Here is a 20,011-nt window from a genome sequence, read left to right on the forward strand (position 1 = left end):
TTTTAATGGTTACCATTGAACAATAAAAGTAAAGAGGTTGCTGCATTGGTTGAACCAATCAAAGGCAATGATGTCACAATAAACGTCTACAAATAAAATACAAAGTGTCTTTTCATTTGCATGAGTTGGTCTGGATTAATTTCATAGGAATGCTGTAACTGTACATTTGATTTATCAAGCAATTGAAAATTGCACTCCATGGAACAGGATAGAGAGCACTCTGAGAGAAATTAAATTTGAAAGAGTGAGTCTTTAAAATGATTTTTAGCCATTATTCATAAATTTTATCTTTATCTTCTGTTTTTGACTCTCATTTGCAGCATGTTAGTGTCTGGGTTCCTTTATCCATCTGTGAAGGATAAGTTGGAATACACAGGAAATATCCGATGTCAATTTTACTTTGTGAAAGTTCTGGAATTTGCCTCGTTTTGTTTTTCGTAGAGTTTTATGGTCTGACTGGTCGTTCTATTGTGCACAGCTCACAAAGCTTCGAGTTTGAATGGTAACGTAAATTGGCTCTTTAAACAATGAAATCAGCAAGAAAAGATTTGTAAGGTGTGTTACTAATGGAGTACAAGCAAAGCTAATTAATGTACATCAGAGTAATCTCTGTCACTGTGGCAGGATTGACAGATACTGATTCATTCAATTGTCAGGTCAGGAAGTTTGATTTTCAGGGCTGGGTTTTTAACTGCCATGTTAAAAATCTCATACTTGTGCCATTTCCCATGAGAAACAAAGCTCAGGGAAAGTTGTTTGAGTTATGGGCAGTGATGCTTGCCAGCTCATTGCTGTGTACAGCTGGAACCTGTAGTGCAGCGGACCATGTGCCGTGCCACATAAATTTAGGACAGAGAGAAAGAAGCAAATTGCCATTTCTCATGTAATGAATGAAATCGTATATCAACACGTAGGCGTGCGCGGGAACGACTCTGACAATGGGTATGGCTTGCAAAGTCGCTTGCTGACCAGAGGCACGGTCTGTGGAGGGACGGTGCCAAGGGCTAGGGGGCAATGACATCACTGGTCATTCAATGATGGGGGGTTCCGATGACTAGCTGTTGTGATTAGTTTTAGGGTCAAAGGTTAAAAGGAGTGATAATTGTTCTCTGAGGAGGTCGGTGTTATCTTACACAAATCTTTCTCTGAGCCAGAGCGATTTGTCGCCACATCGAAAGGGAATATTCTTGATGTAGCCTCAGGCTTTGACCTGTCCTGGGTCATTTTAAATTTTGATGCTCTTCGCAATGCACCTGTTTGTTGTTGGGTTTTTTTTGGGGGAGGGGGCAAACGGTAAACAAAGTTTTACCTTAAATAACATCTATTTTTTGTTGTTTTTTTTTGAAATTTGTTATTTCCATGTTAAACCTCACAACATTATTTAGAGAACAGAGTTGTGGATTGTTTTTATACCAGGAAAATTGCAGAAAGTGTATGTTGGTATTAAAACCAGCAAAAATTATCTTAGTGTATTGTAAAAATGCTGTAGCTATTTCCACAATTTCATTCTGTGCCGGCAAATCGTTCAGAGTTTTACACTCAATTAAAGTCAATAAATATGAATGAAAGTACCGTGCTGATACTTGTGAGAAAAGGTCAATTTATTCTTTTTTCCACGGTGCTTTTAACAAATTAAATTAAAAAGCATATGCTGAGTTAGTCTTTACTCTGCTTTGCTGCAATAAATTGTAGCCATGGTGCCTTGGCTTTTGTCATGCAGCTTGTACCAGGCTACAGTCTCTTTCTATACCTGGCCCACGTAAAACAGCACTGCAGATCTGCAATGCAACCAGCCCACCAAGGCTACACTGCAGTCTCTTTCTATACCTGGCCCACGTAAAACAGCACTGCAGATCTGCAATGCAACCAGCCCACCAATGCTACAGTCTCTTACTATACCTGGCCCACGTAAAACAGCACTGCAGATCTGCAATGCAACCAGCTCACCAAGGCTACAATTATTGCAGCTATATTCTTCTCTGCAGAAGCAAAAGTGTTTTCATTGTTAGCTGGACATCGGGAAAAGTTTGGCAACCTCTCCCTGCCCCCCCCACCCCCATTCCTCAATGAAAGTGCACATTGTATCTTTCCGCCACATATCAATGATGAAACATTTAGAATGTCTGATGTCTCATCTTGCGAGTTTTAATTGTAAGATCTGTGTAGAAGAGCACAGGTCCAGTAGGCATAATTTGTGATGATTTTTTCCTATTATTATCATAAAAAATAATTATGAATATTAATAAATTATTAATATGAATGTTACAGAATATTAAAACTTTTTTACACACAATGTTGTCTACTTTGTGTAAATGCTGTCTGGAAACTCCATTGTTGTGATAATTATGATTATTAATAAATTATGATTATGATTAATAAAGTCATATTTTACACATCGTAATGTGCTTATATGAACAACCGTCTGGAAACCCTTATATAGTTTCACAATCCATGCCAAAATATACAAGTGACACCATTGCCAAGGTTCAGTCTACGGCGAGAGTTACCAATGCCCAGGTTCAGTCTACGGCGAGAGTTACTACACAGTGTATATAATGAGAAGGTAGCCAGCTCCACTCAACAGTAAACTGACATACCCATGAATTACCTCCGTTTTCTTCACTTCTGCATGTTGATTCTCAAAATTTCTCCCGGTGTTGGCAAGTCCATAAATCAGCCATCAAATCTACCCAGTTTTGACCACTTAGACGGAAAATTTGTGAAGTTTGGGGCTGCGAGAAGGTATATATCGCCAATGAAATGATGCTGCCTTAGCGGATTCGACAGCATCCGGGAACTTATAAGGCAGTTAGCGAAATTTGAACGTACCCGCTGAAGCAGGTAGAGGGTGGAGCCATCATTAACGCTATTAGATATGCTGACATAATTGATCGGATGGCCAATGAACGCTCCTGACCTTTGATTAGACCTCTCATCAGTTGACCCGAATGTACATGTGTCTGAACAACATCAAAACGTGGAATGAGTTTCATTTCTCTAGTTGGACGATGTATTTTTCGAACTTTATAGCAGTTGTAAGGTTGCTCCAAAGCAGCTTACTGGGTATGCGATCAATGGAGGTGGTAGCTTCAGCGAAACGGGGACAGCATCAACTGAACAAACACCGCAGTAGGCAGCTCAATCGTGTTTGCCAGCATTATATACACTTATCCATATTATTTGATGACACCGTCATCACGTACGTCCATTACATTACAAACGTCCAGATGAAATTCCGACGACAGTGAGCACACCGTCATCAACTGTGACCGACTCCTCTGCCCCTCCTCCGCCAAACACATCAGCGACTAATCCGTAGCAATAAATGTTTCCACTAGCTGTGATATTTGACCGTGGCGGTGACCTTTGATTTGAACGCGTTCGCCGCTGCGATATCACAGCTAGGTTTCCACGGTATCCACCTATTCCCCAAGAACCTCCGCCATGTGCACATCGTACCCACAAATACCTTGAATAGCAAGGAACACGACTAACACTTCCAGGCTTACAAACGTGCTGACATTTTCTTGCCCGTTCTCGTTTCAAAATTTTAGTGTTTTTTCCATAGACCCTGCTGCATCCGTGTGTAGCGTCAATTGTTTTTCCCGAAGACAGAAAGTCCTCGCTTCAGTTTCTGAGTGTGATAAAACTGCAGAGCTTCGGTTAGGATTTCCAAATCTGCGTTAAAGGCTGTTCGCAAATTGTTTTTCTATTTGCGTAAAATGTACCAAAAATGCGTACAACATGACTACATGTAAGTACCTATATATAACAGCTGTCTACGCGATATCGAAAACCAGTTCAAAAGTCAATGAATAAAGTGTTCAATAAACAACATCGGTGACAATGTTTTTTCTTTGACATTAGTTTCACAATTTGTTCTGTTCTATTTTCTGTCGACGATTTTCATTTCTTACTAATTATTTAAGACTACAACTTCCCACTATTGCCTTCGCTGCCTGACCTATCATCGCTGCTCTGAAGTCAAATTCACTTAGTCTCGGGCCTTCCATGGTTATCACCATCAGATCATTTAGATCAGGCATAGTCACTTAGACAGCTACGTTTTGATTTTGTAATCCTGTTTTGGGTACTGAACCCACGCGCTCACACGGGACAGATGAGACTGGAATCACGGCTGCAATATGGCCAATTTTGCAATATTCTGGAATAAGTTTGCAGACCGGCATAAAACTATTAATTTTAAGTCTGCGTAGCATTAACTTAAACTTGATATTCGACTAGGAGATCTTCAGGGTTTACAAGTATGCATTGGCGCAGCGGAAAAAAAAAAACCATTTTTTTGCAATAACGACGAACTCTATTGAACTTGTTACATTTTATTGGTACAGACTTGAAGGAAAACGTGATTGACAGGATGTAGGACAAAAAAATTGCTAAATTATGAACATTTTTATCAGCAAGTAGGACAAAATATTGCTAAATTATGAACATTTTTATCAGCAAACAATTTATTTTTAGTCCTGGATAAACTTCACATTGGAGGGAAACTACGTGTGCTCATGTCTTTATTACAGAGACTGCGCTTTTTAATGCGTATCGGATTACGCAGACGTCATTTTACTTTGCGTACTTCAAAGTAATAACATGCTTGAAATACGCAGGATTTTGCGTTAACGGAAGCTCTGTAATAAAACTATTGATAATATTATTAAAATGTAACCTTTTCTCAGTATTTTTTGCAAGACATGGATATATTTGTCTAACATATTCATTAAAAAGTAACAGGTCCTTGTAACGCCAGCACGCGTACGCCTTTTCAATAAAAAAGATATCGATTTCAAGGTACATTGTCTGTGCTTTGTCTGTAAAACACGTCCGTGACTGCATTTTTAATATTTTGTTGGGCAGCAAAATAGACGACAGTCAAAGCTGCCTGTATTTTCATTGTAAATCTCTGAAAATCACAAGTTTGATTGGAAGGTGACTGCGTGTTTGTACGTACGTACGCTGTTTTGAGGTCTCCTCGCCAAGTCGCTGAACTTGACATATTTTCACAATGTCAACCGGGTATCTATCATAAACAAACGCATCTGCAACCCGTCATCCGTTTGTAATCACACATACATAGCTTGGACCGGCGAGGCACCTCCATCCTCGACAGACCATGAAGTAATCGTACGTTGTAAATGTAACTTTCATGTCTAATCAAAGGTCACGAGCGTTCATTGGCCGTACGATCAATTATGTCAGCATATCTAATAGCGTTATGATGGCTCCACCCTCTACCCGCTTCAGCGGGTACGTTCAAATTTCGCTAACTGCCTTATAAGTTCCCGGATGCTGTCGATTCCGCTAAGGCAGCATCATTTCATTGGCGATATATACCTTCTCGCAGCCCCAAACTTCACAAATTTTCCGTCTAAGTGGTCAAAACTGGGTAGATTTGATGGCTGATTTATGGACTTGCCAACACCGGGAGAAATTTTGAGAATCAACATGCAGAAGTGAAGAAAACGGAGGTAATTCATGGTATGTCAGTTTACTGTTGAGTGGAGCTGGCTACCTTCTCATTATATACACTGTGTAGTAACTCTCGCCGTAGACTGAACCTGGGCATTGGTAACTCTCGCCGTAGACTGAACCTTGGCAATGGTGTCACTTGTATATTTTGGCATGGATTGTGAAACTATATAAGGGTTTCCAGACGGTTGTTCATATAAGCACATTACAATGTGTAAAATATGACTTTATTAATCATAATCATAATTTATTAATAATCATAATTATCACAACGGAGTTTCCAGACAGCATTTACACAAAGTAGACAACAGTGTGTGTAATAAAGTTTTAATATTCTGTAACATTCATATTAATAATTTATTAGTCCCCACGGACACCGTCCGGGGGGACTTATAGGTTTGGTCATGTCCGTGCGTGCGTGCGTGCGTGCTGCGTGCGTGTGTGCGTCCGTCCGTGCGTCCGTCCGTTCACGCAGATATCTCAGAGACGCCTGGAGCGATTTCGTTCAAACTTGGTACAAGGATAGTACCCTACCTCATACAGATGCACATCGATTTGTTTCACAATGCAATCAAATTTGGTCGTGTTAGAGGACTTTTTAGTTTTCACCTCCATAGACTCCCATGTATAAGGCAGTCCATAGACTTCCATGTATAAGGCAGTCCATAGACTCCCATGTATAAGGCGGTCCATAGACTCCCATGTATAAGGCAGTCCATAGACTCCCATGTATAAGGCAGTCCATAGACTCCCATGTATAAGGCAGTCCATAGACTCCCATGTATAAGGCAGTCCATAGACTCCCATGTATAAGGCCAATAAAAATAAAAATTTTAGTTTCTCATCGTATTCATATTGCAAAAAGGATGCAGTTACACAGTTTTTAGTCCCCAAAGATAAAGTCAAGGGGGCTTTTAGATTGGGTCATGTCCGTCCGTGAGTCCATCCATGAGTCCATCCGTTCACGCAGATATCTCAGACACTTTGACAAAATGTCACGTGACCTCGGTGACCTTTGACCTCAAATATACATATTTGTCCATAACTCAGTAACCACAAGTGCTACACCCTTCATGTATGGTATGATGGAACAGCTTATAACGCCACATATTATACCTCATCAATTATGTGCATATCTAATTTTGAGCGAGCCAATAGAGCTAGAGGTCTGATTTTTGGTATATAGGGATAACTTAGCACTACAATTTGTTTGACAAAATGTCATGTGACCTCGGTGACCTTTGACCTCAAATATACATATTTGTCCATAACTCAGGAACCACAAGTGGTACACCCTTCATATATGGTATGATGGGACAGCTTATGACGCCACATATTATACCTCATCAATTATGCGCATATCTAATTTTGAGCGAGCCAATAGAGCTAGAGGTCTGATTTTTGGTATATAGGGATAACTTAGCAATACAATGTTTTTGACAAAATGTCATGTGACCTCGGTGACCTTGACCTCAAATATACATATTTGTCCATAACTCAGGAACTACAAGTGCTACACCCTTCATGTATGTGTTATGTAGGTCATTTCCCCCACACTCATCATGACCTGAGTTCAATTAGTCTAGAACATTCTCAAGGTCACTGCCCTTGATGACCTCACAACCTTGAATTCAATTAGTCATGTTTGGAATGTTCTGGAAAGTTGATTAGTTGTGTAAGGGAGATAATTTTAGAACAGTAATTAGCATGTCAATAAAAGTTCTAGATTGTTCTTATATGCCTTTATAAAAGGGACGTGCACAGCTTCCAGTCAGACTTTTGGGATCGTGTCTCTTGTGTGTTACTATAACTCCAGCAGTAGTCATTCTCAAGACTTTTCAAGACCTTCACTGTCAACGCTGGATTTATACTGTGGACTTTGTGCAACTACAAGCCTGCAAGCCGAAGGACTGTTCATTCATCCGACTGACTGTTACAACTCTGAGACTGGAGCTTTGCCGTCCCAGCTGAGATAAGTAGTCTGTACACTTTAAAGCTTGTATTCTATCCCTAACTTAGCAATTAGTTTTATTTTCGTAATAAATTTTGTTTAAACGGAAACTGCTGAGTTCACCCTTTTGTTCGTTTTCTCTGCACGTAACAAATTGGGGGCTTGTCCGGGATACGAATATTTTGAGCCGTTTGACAACATTTTGACAGCCTTTTCAAAACTACTGTATACTGTGAACTCAGCGAAATTCAATCATGGCGGAATTTAAACCAGACGAATTTATGGATGACCTTGATCAGGACACATTTATTCCCTCAGAAAAGACAACTCATAGCACTGGCAAATTTCCTTAAAGTAGATGTCAAAAGATCTATGCGCAAGCGAGAAATACAGTTCAAGATTGCAAAACATTTAGTTAATGCAGGCCATTTTGAGGAGTCTGCCTTAAAGATTATGAACCTGAGTCTTCCTTTGAACTCAGAAAATTAGAGTTAGAAATACAGGCAGATTTGGCACGTGAAAAGTTAGCAATGGAAGAAAGACGGAAAGAAAAAGAATTACAAATGAAAGAAAAAGAATTACAAATGGAAAAGAGAGATAGGCATTAGAAAAGGAAAAAATACAAATGCAGTTAGAAATGGAAGAAAGACAGAAAGAAAAAGAATTGCGATTAGAAGAACAGCGATTGCAGGTAGAAATAAAACGTTTAGAGCTTGGACAGTCAGGAAAATTCTTCCCTTCAGACAAGTTTGACATCACTAAGCATTTCAGGTTAGTTCCCCCTTTCCAAGAAAAGGATGTTGATAAATATTTCCTCCATTTTGAGAAAATTGCTCAGAGCCTGAATTGGCCTAAGGAGTCCTGGTCTATGCTTTTGCAGAGTGCTTTGGTGGGTAAAGCCAGAGAAATTTACATTCAGTTGTCAGTAGAGCAGGCTTCAGATTATGATTCTGTGAAGGAATTAATTCTCAAGGGCTATGAGTTGGTGCCTGAAGCTTACCGTCAGAAATTTAGGGATTGTGAGAAGGTGAAGGATCAAACTTATGTTGAATTTGCTCGAACAAAAGAACAACTGTTTGACCGTTGGTGCTCTTCTGAAAAGGTCAGTCAGAATTATGACAAATTACGACAGCTTGTTTTGATTGAAGAATTTAAAAGGTGCATCCGGAGTGACATCAAGACGTTTATCAATGAACAAAAGGCAGATACATTGGAGGTTGCTGCACGTTTGGCCGATGATTATTCATTGACCCACAAATCTTCATTTCTCAGCAAACCATCCCAGTCCTTTTCATACAGAAACAATGCAGGTAAATTTAACTCCTCCTTTTCATCCAAGAATTTTTCAAAGGACAGTAGAAAATCAAATGACAACAGTTCACAGAGTTCAAGTAACACTCCCACATCATCAGATCCCAAGTCTCAATCTCCTCCTGACAAACAGTTCGGTACACTTTCTTGTAATTATTGTAAGAAAAGCAGAATTATTGTAAGAAAGACGGCCATTTAATGTCAGAGTGTTTCAAATTGAAAAGAAAACGTGAAGGTCAAAGTGGTCAAAGTGGATCTAAGCCACGGCTTTATTCTTCATCAACTCAATTAGAGTCTAATAATGTGTGTAACACATTTTCTGAGGTTAAACCCCTCTTATCCCCAATTAATGAGGTCAAGGTCAATTCTTCTCAAGATAGCATTATGGATATTTTCGAGCCATTTATTCATGATGGTTTTATATCACTTTCTAGTGATTTCTCTTCCGCTACCCCTGTCAAAATTTTAAGAGATACCGGGGCTTCCCAGTCTCTTTTGTTGGCAGATACCCTGCCGTTTTCTGAAAAGTCATTTTCAGGTTCTAAAGTTCTTATTAAGGGGGTAGATTGCAATGACTTTATTCCTGTTCCTCTCCATAATGTCTATTTGTCTTCGGACTTTATTTCTGGACCTGTGACTTTAGGTATTAGGCCTTTTTTGCCTTTTGAGGGATTCACCTTCTTCTTGGAAACGACCTTGCTGGGGACAAGGTCATTACTAATCCACTTGTGACTGATAATCCTAGTTTAGATCAGGATCCAGAGCCAATTGAACAAGAGATACCCGATTTATTTCCTTCATGTGCCATTACTCGAGCCATGTCAAAGAAAACTTCCGAGAATCAAAATACTCTCAAAAATAATGTCACAGATGTTGACTTAAATGACACCTTTCTCAGTCAGGTGTTTGACACGGATCATTCCGTTATCCCTCGTGGATTTGAAACTTCCAGTAAAACTTCTGCTGACCAAAGTCAGACATTTTCTAGATCAAATCTCATTGCAGAACAACACAAAGACCCAGATATTTTGTCTTTGTTTGACAGGGTAGATGATGAAGGTAAAACTTCAGATAGCTCTGTTTCCTATTATACAAAATCTGGTATTCTCATGCGTAAATGGAGACCTCCAGATGTCTTGGTTGATGACGATTGGGCTATAAAACATCAAATTGTGGTTCCAAAGCCCTACCATGCTGAAATATTGCGCCTGGCCCATGAAACCCCTGGGCTGGTCACTTAGGAGTCAGGAAAACTTATCATAAAATTCTCAGTCACTTTTATTGGCCTAATCTCAGGCAGGATGTAGCACATTTCTGTAAAACTTGTCACACATGTCAAATGGTAGGAAAGCCAAATCAGACCATTCCAAAGGCCCTTTACAGCCAATTCCTGCATTTCAAGAACCATTTAGTAGGATACTAATAGACTGTGTTGGGCCCCTACCAAAAACAAGATCAGGAAATGAGTACATGTTGACAATAATGTGTACATCAACTCGGTTCCCAGAAGCCATACCACTGAGAAATATAAAGACAAAGACTATAGTGAAAGCTTTAGTCAAATTTTTCACTTTATTTGGCCTCCCTAAATGTGTCCAGTCCGATCAAGGCTCCAACTTTATGTCTGGAATTTTTCAACAAGTAATGGATCAGCTAGGCATTAAACAGTATAGGTCATCCGCCTATCATCCAGAAGTCAGGGTGCTCTTGAGCGATTTCATCAAACTTTGAAAAACATGATTAGGACCTACTGTTTTGACACAGAGAAGCAGTGGGATGAAGGAATTCATTTTCTGCTCTTTGCTGTTAGAGAGTCAATTCAAGAGTCTCTTGGTTTTAGCCCATTTGAGCTTGTATTTGGACATACAGTCCGTGGCCCACTTAAGCTCGTTAAAGAGAATTCCTATCAGACGATGATGATTGTCTGAATATTTTGCAATATGTGTCAGATTTTCGTACAAAACTCTCTAAAGCATGTGAATTAGCCAGAGAAAATCTTGAGTCATCTCAGCAGTCAATGAAAACCAAATATGATAAAAGCACCTCAAAACGGAAGTTTGAACCAGGGTCAAAAGGTTCTTGTTCTACTTCCGGTTCCTGGCAAACCACTCCATGCTCGTTACTTTGGGCCATACCTAATTGATAAGAAATTGAGTGATTTAAATTGCATCATAGTAACACCTGACAGGCGAAAACAAAGACGGCTATGTCACATAAATATGCTTAAGCCATATTTGGATGGAGGTAATCCTACTATGACTCAGCCTGTCAGTACCGTCAGTTCTGGCCATTATGAGGATAGTGATACTGAAACTGACTTGAGTGAAAATACTCTAAACTCAAAGCTGGGCTCGGTCAAGCTTCAGAACTCAGAAATCCTGGAGAAGCTGGAGTCTACAAGGTTGGCACACCTCCAGCCAGAACAACAACAACGGGTGAAGGAACTGCTCCACGAATATAAACACCTGTTTCAAGATGTTCCAACGAGGACAAACATCATCTATCACAACGAAGATGTCTGCGACAGTAATTCAATGGAACAACATCGAGACAGACTGAATCCTGCGAAAGCGGAATATCTCCAGGAGGAAGCCAAGTATTTGCCGAACAATGACTTTATAGAACTCAATACAAATAACCGGACTTTGCCATGCATACTTTATGCCAAATTCAGTGCCATTTCAAGTTTTCCAATACCAAATTGCAAGAGGATAGTCATGGGACCGATCATCCTGTTTGCTATTTTTAACAAATTTAGCAAATTTAACAAATCCCAGAGAAACTAATCCCAGAGAAACTACTCCAATTGAAAAAGATGGTTTATCTTTGATATTAGCTTTACAGCATTTTGAAGTTTATGTTACTTCTTCAAATCAGCCAATAGTGGTTTATATTGATCACAACCCTCTTGTTTTTCTGCAGAAATTTAAAGGCAAAAATCAGAGATTGCTAAGATGGAGTTTAATGTTACAGGAGTTTAATCTTGACATTAGACATATCAAAGGCAGAGACAATTTAATTGCAGACTGTCTCTCTCGTATTTAGAGTTTATTGTTGTTCACTTTCAAGAAATTTTACTTTAGAGTAAAACAAAATTTGAGTACTTAAATCCTTTTCAAGATTACATTTGTAAAAGAAAGATTTTTCTTTGAAAAATTTCTTTTTTTGAAGAGGGGGTGTGTTATGTAGGTCATTTCCCCCACACTCATCATGACCTGAGTTCAATTAGTCTAGAACATTCTCAAGGTCACTGCCCTTGATGACCTCACAACCTTGAATTCAATTAGTCATGTTTGGAATGTTCTGGAAAGTTGATTAGTTGTGTAAGGGAGATAATTTTAGAACAGTAATTAGCATGTCAATAAAAGTTCTAGATTGTTCTTATATGCCTTATAAAAGGGACGTGCACAGCTTCCAGTCAGACTTTTGGGATCGTGTCTCTTGTGTGTTACTATAAACTCCAGCAGTAGTCATTCTCAAGACTTTTCAAGACCTTCACTGTCAACGCTGGATTTATACTGTGGACTTTGTGCAACTATAAGCCTGCAAGCCGAAGGACTGTTCATTCATCCGACTGACTGTTACAACTCTGAGACTGGAGCTTTGCCGTCCCAGCTGAGATAAGTAGTCTGTACACTTTAAAGCTTGTATTCTATCCCTAACTTAGCAATTAGTTTTATTTTCGTAATAAATTTTGTTTAAACGTAAACTGCTGAGTTCACCCTTTTGTTCGTTTCTCTGCACGTAACATATGGTATGATGGAACAGCTTATAACGCCACATATTGTACCTCATTAATTATGCGCATATCTAATTTTGAGCAAGCAAATAGAGCTTGAGGTCTGATTTTTGGTATATAGGGATAACTTAGCACTACAATTTTTTTGACAAAATGTCATGTGACCTTGGTGACCTTTGACCTGAAATATACATATTTGTCCATAATCAGGAACCACAAGTGGTACACCCTTCATATATGGTATGATGGGACAGCTTATGATGCCACATATTGTACCTCATCAATTATGCGATATCTAATTTGAGCGAGCCAATAGAGCTAGAGGTCTGATTTTTGGTATATAAGGATAACTTAGCACTACAATTTTTTTGACAAAATGTCACATGACCTCGATGACCATTGACCTCAAATATACATATTTGTCCATAACTCAGGAACCACAAGTGGTACACCCTTCATATATGGTATGATGGGAGACCTTATGATGCTTCATACTGTACCTCATTAATTATGCATATATTAATTCTGAGCAAACCCATAGAGCTGGATGTCTGTCATACATATGCACATAGATTTGTTCTGTGATACGATCCAATAAGGCCGCCATGTGGCCATTTTATTACGATTCTTTCATGTCCTGAACTACAGCTCAGACATGTATCAAGCGAATTTATTCAAAAGTATTTTTATCACAGACCTAATGAAGAGGACTCTATCCTCTCTGAGGACCTGTAATCAAAGTACCCATTAACAAGTGGGGACTGTGTCATCAACGATGACTTGTTAATATTGATAATTATTTTTTATGATATAATAGGAAAAAAATCATCACAAATTATGCCTACTGGACCTGTGTAGAAGAGATGCAATCAGGGTTTTATACCCCTCTGAGAAAATTTCTTGTTTATTCGCTTAATTGGAATTCGATCCAGCTGTTTTTTAGGAAAACGTGAGGAAAAGTTCAAAACCAGGAAAAGCACACTCCTTTATTTGGTAAACAGTGTGTGTTGAAAACACTCTATGATTCAACATAGTTAGCTTTTCAATTTTTCACGCCCCACCAACTGCCTGCGTGGTTTTCAAGTAAACGCGAGTGCATTACTATCCTGGATGGGGTCTTCCACGCTTGACTGATGACAGTGGGCCGCTCAGCACCAGGGTCGCGACCTTTCCATTCAAAGCCATACTTTACTGTACCAGAAAGCACAGAACAGTGACAAAGTATCTCTGAAAGGACCAATTATACCGTACTGTACCCACCGAGAGTTTAGCTTGAAGTGAGTACTAGCCGTGAGCTAACATGTCTTCCCATATACGATGTTCCCTGAACGATGTCTATTGTGTACTGGCAAGGTTTTGTTTATTTACAATTAGCAAATAGAGTGTGTTGGTGCCAGTTCAGGAATTTTAAAGGTTTTTTTTGAAACACAGAAAAAAAAGAAATAGTCGTACGATATTAGAAAATATCCATACCATTTTCAGGTAAAATTACAATTTTCAATTTATCTTTTAACCAAAGAAAGTTTGTTTATTAGGTGAAGCTTAATTTTGCATGTTCCCTAGGTGAATGTTCAAGCATGAAATTTCCATCAACGGTATATTTTGTCATATGATAGCAGTTGGTATATTTTGCGTCTTGTTGCTAGGAAACAGTCTTCCCTAGAAACATAGACAGTAGAAGTGAACTGTATGCTGAGCATCGATATCTGAGTTCATATGTTTTCCCATCTGCATCTATGACGTAGCCATTGTCATTTTATACTATTTAGGTTATCAAATCAGAACATGGAAGTTACTTGGCTTTAAATCCCAGCAGAGACCAGATCTGGAATTTCTTTATACATGTAGTGTTTAGGGAACAGCCAGCATTCCAGAAAAAAATTTGTCACTATGAACTGGTTGCCTGTTATATGCAAAAAGCGATGTTGGAAAATTACACAGTGTCACCATTGACCGTTTGACTCCAAGTTCCTGTTTTGTATGATGCGTACATTCTTTAAGTTTTGTCGTGTGGAATCATGGAAAAGGTGGAAGTTCACAACAAGACTTTCCTTGAATTCCAAGGCTTTTATGGGGCTTCATGGCTTTCCCAGCTGATGACTGAGAATCCATGGCCGTGTACAATATTCCATATTGAATTTACAGCTGTTTGTGATGAAAAATATTGACATCTCATCATTAAGTGAATTAAAAGTACATTTAGTTACTGGGTTTCTACAAGCGATACGATGCACTGAAGGATTTTTTATATCAATTGTCAGGGAAGAATTAAGATTTAGTTAACAACAGACTGCTTTAAGCTTCATCTTTTCTGTGGAATACTTTTATTTCTCCAAACTAAATCTACTTCTCTTGTTAGGTGAAAGCCTGTTTGATACCAGTTAGTTGTTTAACTAGATAACATATAATTGATATAATTCAATTATTATGGGTATTTTATTATTCTATTGCCTACAGTAAGGCAACTTTTCAGCAAAAAAAATGTTTGATATCTGCTGGACCGCACATGTCATCTTGTGAAAATCATTGAATTTTCTTTCCCTGCGCCAATTTTTGGTCAGCACCAGCCATACATTTCTTTTGCTCCAAGTCTAAGTACACTACCACAGTGATAATATTTTAAGACTTTGTTTACATGTTTATATTTCTCTGAAAACCTTGAACTTGACCAGAGATGAGACAGCTATTCCCGGTCATCAGTCTGTTTGACTAGGTGTTTATAAACATTGGATACAATTAAGCTATCTATGGCAAGCTTAGCTCTGCACTTGTCCAAAATAACTCACTGGCCAGCAGATAATAAGAGTGTCAGCTATTTCTTACAGATGCTGTAAAAATAACAAACATGACTGCCTATATCATGGATCTAGAGTTTGTAGCTTGTAAACGTTAAACTGTTGCTTGTTTTTCAGAAATAAATCACCATTGAAAGTAATCTCCGTTGATCTCATTTTACCAATGAATTGGAATTTTACAGAGGTAAAGAGGACAATGATATTTTGTGACCTGAGAAAAATTACTAATATTTTGGAAAAAATGGCAGATTCTATTTATCAGGAGTGACAAATTGTTGAAAGCATGGTCCTCTTTGATATTATTGAGTTCCATAATGCTTTATTCAAGTATACGTGCAAACTAGAGGATACCAGATTTTCCAATTTTGTTTGGCAAAAAAGTTGACTTTTGTCCAAGTTTTTGACCAAAAAGCATTATTGAAATAACACATCTGGACGTGTTTCATTGTGCTTGTGTCAGATAGCAGGCATACAAGCTTTGCATTTACCAGTTGTTAAAGACTTCATGACAGCTTGAAGTGGTCGTTATGAGCAGTGGGTGGTGCTTGGTTGATGTCCAACTCAATGGATCCATTGAGAAGTTCATCAAGTACAGCCTGGTGATCCATTCTACTATTGAAAAGTCAATGGCCTTGCTGTAAAATTGTACATGTCAGTATTGACCGTGTGAATGCTTACTTCAGTCCAGTCAATAATGTTACTTGACTCAGAATATGCGGTTTTGAATCGGTTACATGTAGATGTCTATAAGGACTTTCACCGCTACGTTTTACTGATACCTCCATGCTCCACTCATACTCCATCAGTCCTGCACACATATAGTTACCATAAAAACCCTATCAATGCAACCTGAAAAAAATAATTACAATTTTAAATTGTCAATTTATTAGAAAATTAAGAAAGCCAAAATAATTTTAGTGGTCGAATTATTTGGGATTTCAACTTTTTTGACAGCTCATAAGTGATATGCTTACCATCTTGGATGATTGAAGCATATAAAGGTGACTTTCCTGAAGTCTCGACTTACACATTCTGTGCTCTACATTGTGTTGTTCCGTGTATTTTATCCAAAATGAAATGTTCAAAAAGTTTGTCGTGACTAGTTGGTCGAATTATTAGAGATTGACAAAGTCCCAATTTCCGCCGGTGGTCAAACTGATAAGGGTAAAATAAATTTACATTTTTAGAAAAAGGGTGGTCAAATTAATAGAGTGGTGGAATTAATAGGGTTTTTACGGTAACACTTACACTGCATACACACTGCATCCAGTGAAAGTCTGCTGGCAAAGTACACACAGTCAGGAATTGTTTTCTGAGATGTGTACAGCTATTGATTTGTTATCCCAGTGTTATCTATAACCCTGAAAAAATTGAAGTGATAAGCATGCATGCTTTTCTAATTCTAGTCGCATGTCAGCAACAACGTATAATTATCCTCTCATTGTGTAAATATTTCAGTAATTTTGAAAATATCGAACCGTTCAACTGTGGTATATGGACCCTAATTAAATTTGTTATAAGACCCTCCCACAGGGAATTAACCTAATATCAAATCTGTGAAGCGTAACAGAAATTCTGATGAGAGAGCAAAAATATTTTTCCCAAGATGTTCCTGAAAGAAAACAGAGCCAGGGAGCAAATTTCCATGAACAAGAAAATCTCCCATGGAATTTTATGACATTGTATGGGTGATCACTGAAGGAATATACCGGTATATGAAGGGATGGAAATATTATACACCAAGTAAGACTCTTGATAGATTAAGTCACAGAGCAATAAAACAGAGCAGGATTACAAAGAAACCATTGAGAAGACTTGCAATGCAAAGGAATTTGGAGTTTCTTTTGCTGTATTTCAGAAAAAAAATCAAACTTGTCAAGTACAGGTAATGATTCAGTTGGAAAGATTTTTAACCCGTTCACCCCCAATTCCTTGTAAACAGGTCTACAGTCATCATTGATGACAATTGGTTTGGGCCAAACCATTGTAATAAAAGGGTTAACGTTGAATGAGCCTCCCGAACAGTTATGATACTGCTAGTGTAGATTCACAAATTGTAGAATGTATGCAGTTTTCTGTGTCTTGATTTTTGTGAAAATCAAAAATTCAGTTTTTCCCCCGTAAAGTTAATGGATGATTTATTGCCAATTTTGAATTTCAAATGTCAGTTAATTTTAGGCAGTTTGTTTCCACAATCTCAAACTTAACACAGACCCATAATTTTTGTTCTTCATCGTATTAAACAATTATTGTAAATAAGTTTTGTTGTTGCAAGTTTGAGTAAAAGTTTGCAACTTTGTGTTTAGGTGCATAATACCTTTCAACTTTCTTTGAGATAGAGTTAAGGACCGTCTCAGATTGTCGCAGAAGTTCAAAAAGCGAAATTCATTCGTTTAGGGGGGGAGGGGGTTTGACCTCCATTCAATTAGTGAACTTCACTTTCGCACTTTTATTTTGTGATCACAAGTTTTCGTGTGTTTATTTTAAATTAAAGAAAAACTGCACACTGGTGCCAACAAATTTGTAACTGTTTCCATCTCGTCTGTGCCCCAAACACAATTTACCGATAGTAACATTGTATCCTAAACCTTTCATTCATCAAATTAAACAAAGACAAAAAGTATCATTTTTTAAAATGTGCTATTTATAAGCGTCTGCTCTAACCACTAGATGTCTTTATTCTCACTTGTTATGCACCTGGTCATAGTCGTGTTAATATGATTGAACATGCCTGGGCCCCCTTGTCAAAGTGTCTTGTTTATTTGCCACCCTACCAAGTACAAATTGCGTGTTCACAAAGACAAAGAACAGCACAAGAGATGCAAAAAGGGAAAGTAAAATAAAATGAAACTTTTATGCTGTTAAATGCCCTGTTAGTACTCAAATCTCAAATCTAATCGATTACTTTAATTGTAATGTGGCAAGGGGAATACGTCTTTAGTAGCTATAGCAAAATGCAACATTGTACTCTCAGGCAGACATGAACATTTCGCACTTTTGAAGTTTCGTTTAGGGGGAGGGGGAGGGGGTTTTGATCTAAACGAAGGAATTTTGTTTCTTGAACTTCTGTGACAATCTGAGACGGTCCCTTACAAGAAAGCTGACAAATAAAATTCCCTGGCAGAAATATGATTATCATCATACAAGTAATTACATTGAAAATGTTCTTTTTAATCCTTCTCAGAAGATAAAGAATATTAAAATGTCCTTGAAATTGGAAGCAAAGCCCACTGCATGCATGCAAGCAATGTCATACATGTTGTACAAACATGAAATGTGAGAAAATAAAACAAAAGTGTTTATGTTGATTGGTTTTGTCTAGAGACAAAGATATTTGGAAATTACCAACATATGTTTGCCAGTAGGAATATTAGCATGAAGGTCATTCATGTGTAACAGAATTAATGTCACAAGCTTTCATGGATTTGTCCAAAAGAAAATGCAATGATTTGGGTAGGGGTTGGGGTTGTCAAATTGGTATCTGCTATGAGTGCAATAACATTAAAGTTTATTCCATTCTTTGGTCCCCCTTCCAATGTTACTGACTGGGATCCCAGCATCCCAAAATTTCAGCGTGTTTTGTGAAGTGCTGTATTACTAAGGAACAGATCTATTCAATCAAAAAATAATGATGACAAACGGAAAGAAAAATTGGAATGTGCAAGATTGCATGTTGTTAAAACGACTGTAGTATAATGTACTACATATTGTATAGAAGGACACCGAGGGCTACTACATGAATATATTAGCATATAGTATAATGACTACCTTCAAAGAATTATAATAATTTTGCCTTTTTCCTAACTAGCACAATGCAGACTTACATTTCATTCTGAGCTCATAGGTGTTTTAGATGGACTAGCTGTGACGTTTTTTGGCCACAGAGCTCCAGTGTAGGTTTGAAAAAGGTTCTTCATACATTGGCTGTGTATATCTTAAATAAGGAAACACAGGACAATGAAGTTTAAGTGTTTCCAAATCTTCCAAAATCCATCCATAAATACAAAAATGTACTTGAATATTGTACAATGGATGCTACTGAGTACTGCATGGATTCCTGGACTGGATTCTCAACACTGAGAACTCTATCCTCCCTTGCTTGAGAAGCTATAGTGTAGAGTTATAAAGACATACAGAAGTTTGGTGACGGTTGGAATGTTTCCAAGTGGGAATGCCTTCTTCAATTTCAAGGTTTCTTAATCACAGATTCCAAGCTTGAGTTACAGTCATTACGGTGATGCATGAGCAACTTCAGTAGCATTTGGGAGTTGAAGTTCAAGTGCAATGTGTAATGTTTGATTTTTTTGTTGAATGAAATTTAGAACAAAAACTCTGACCCAAGGTCATATGGTGTATACCGGTAGGCTTTTGACCTCATTTGATGTCCAAGCATCAGCACTGAGCATGAACTTGAGGAAAATGTAAATTTACAAATCCCGCACTGCCTTTGAACATGACTTTCGTCAGGAAAGGTTAACTTTCTGTAACTTGTTCATATAATCTGAGTATTTCCACTTGACGGAGCCAATTTTTTGAAACCTGACGAAGAACTGGGAAAGCAAATTGGCCCCTAAGAGAATATATACCGTGTGGTCAATCCATCTTGTTCCGTTGATTGAACCAATCGCTACCACTGCATCTCAAGTTGCCACAGTGCCTTGATTTGCTCATTGTACAAACCTTGTCAAGCATGATGTGTGTCCTAATTTACTGGGCCACTGGACATTGATT

General features: G+C 38.1%; 3 protein-coding genes across 4 annotated transcripts in view; 2 read left to right on the plus strand and 1 right to left on the minus strand.

The window, feature by feature from the left end:
• LOC139142665 (zinc finger-containing ubiquitin peptidase 1-like) overlaps positions 1–20,011 on the minus strand; it is a 470,199-nt gene that overhangs the window by 358,180 nt on the left and 92,008 nt on the right. The gene's annotated exons all lie outside the window — the stretch shown is intronic.
• The window catches only part of LOC139142666 (protein eva-1 homolog C-like), a 66,263-nt gene that overhangs the window by 8,709 nt on the left and 37,543 nt on the right, over positions 1–20,011 (plus strand). The gene's annotated exons all lie outside the window — the stretch shown is intronic.
• The window catches only part of LOC139142671 (protein disulfide-isomerase 1-like), a 272,131-nt gene continuing 264,278 nt past the window's right edge, over positions 12,159–20,011 (plus strand). Inside the window, exon 1 of the mRNA XM_070712728.1 lies at positions 12,159–12,373. The gene's annotated coding sequence lies outside the window, so the exon portion shown is untranslated. The remainder of the gene's footprint in view (positions 12,374–20,011) is intronic.

Source organism: Ptychodera flava, chromosome 10, assembly GCF_041260155.1.
Source record: "Ptychodera flava strain L36383 chromosome 10, AS_Pfla_20210202, whole genome shotgun sequence".
Lineage (NCBI taxonomy): Eukaryota > Metazoa > Hemichordata > Enteropneusta > Ptychoderidae > Ptychodera > Ptychodera flava.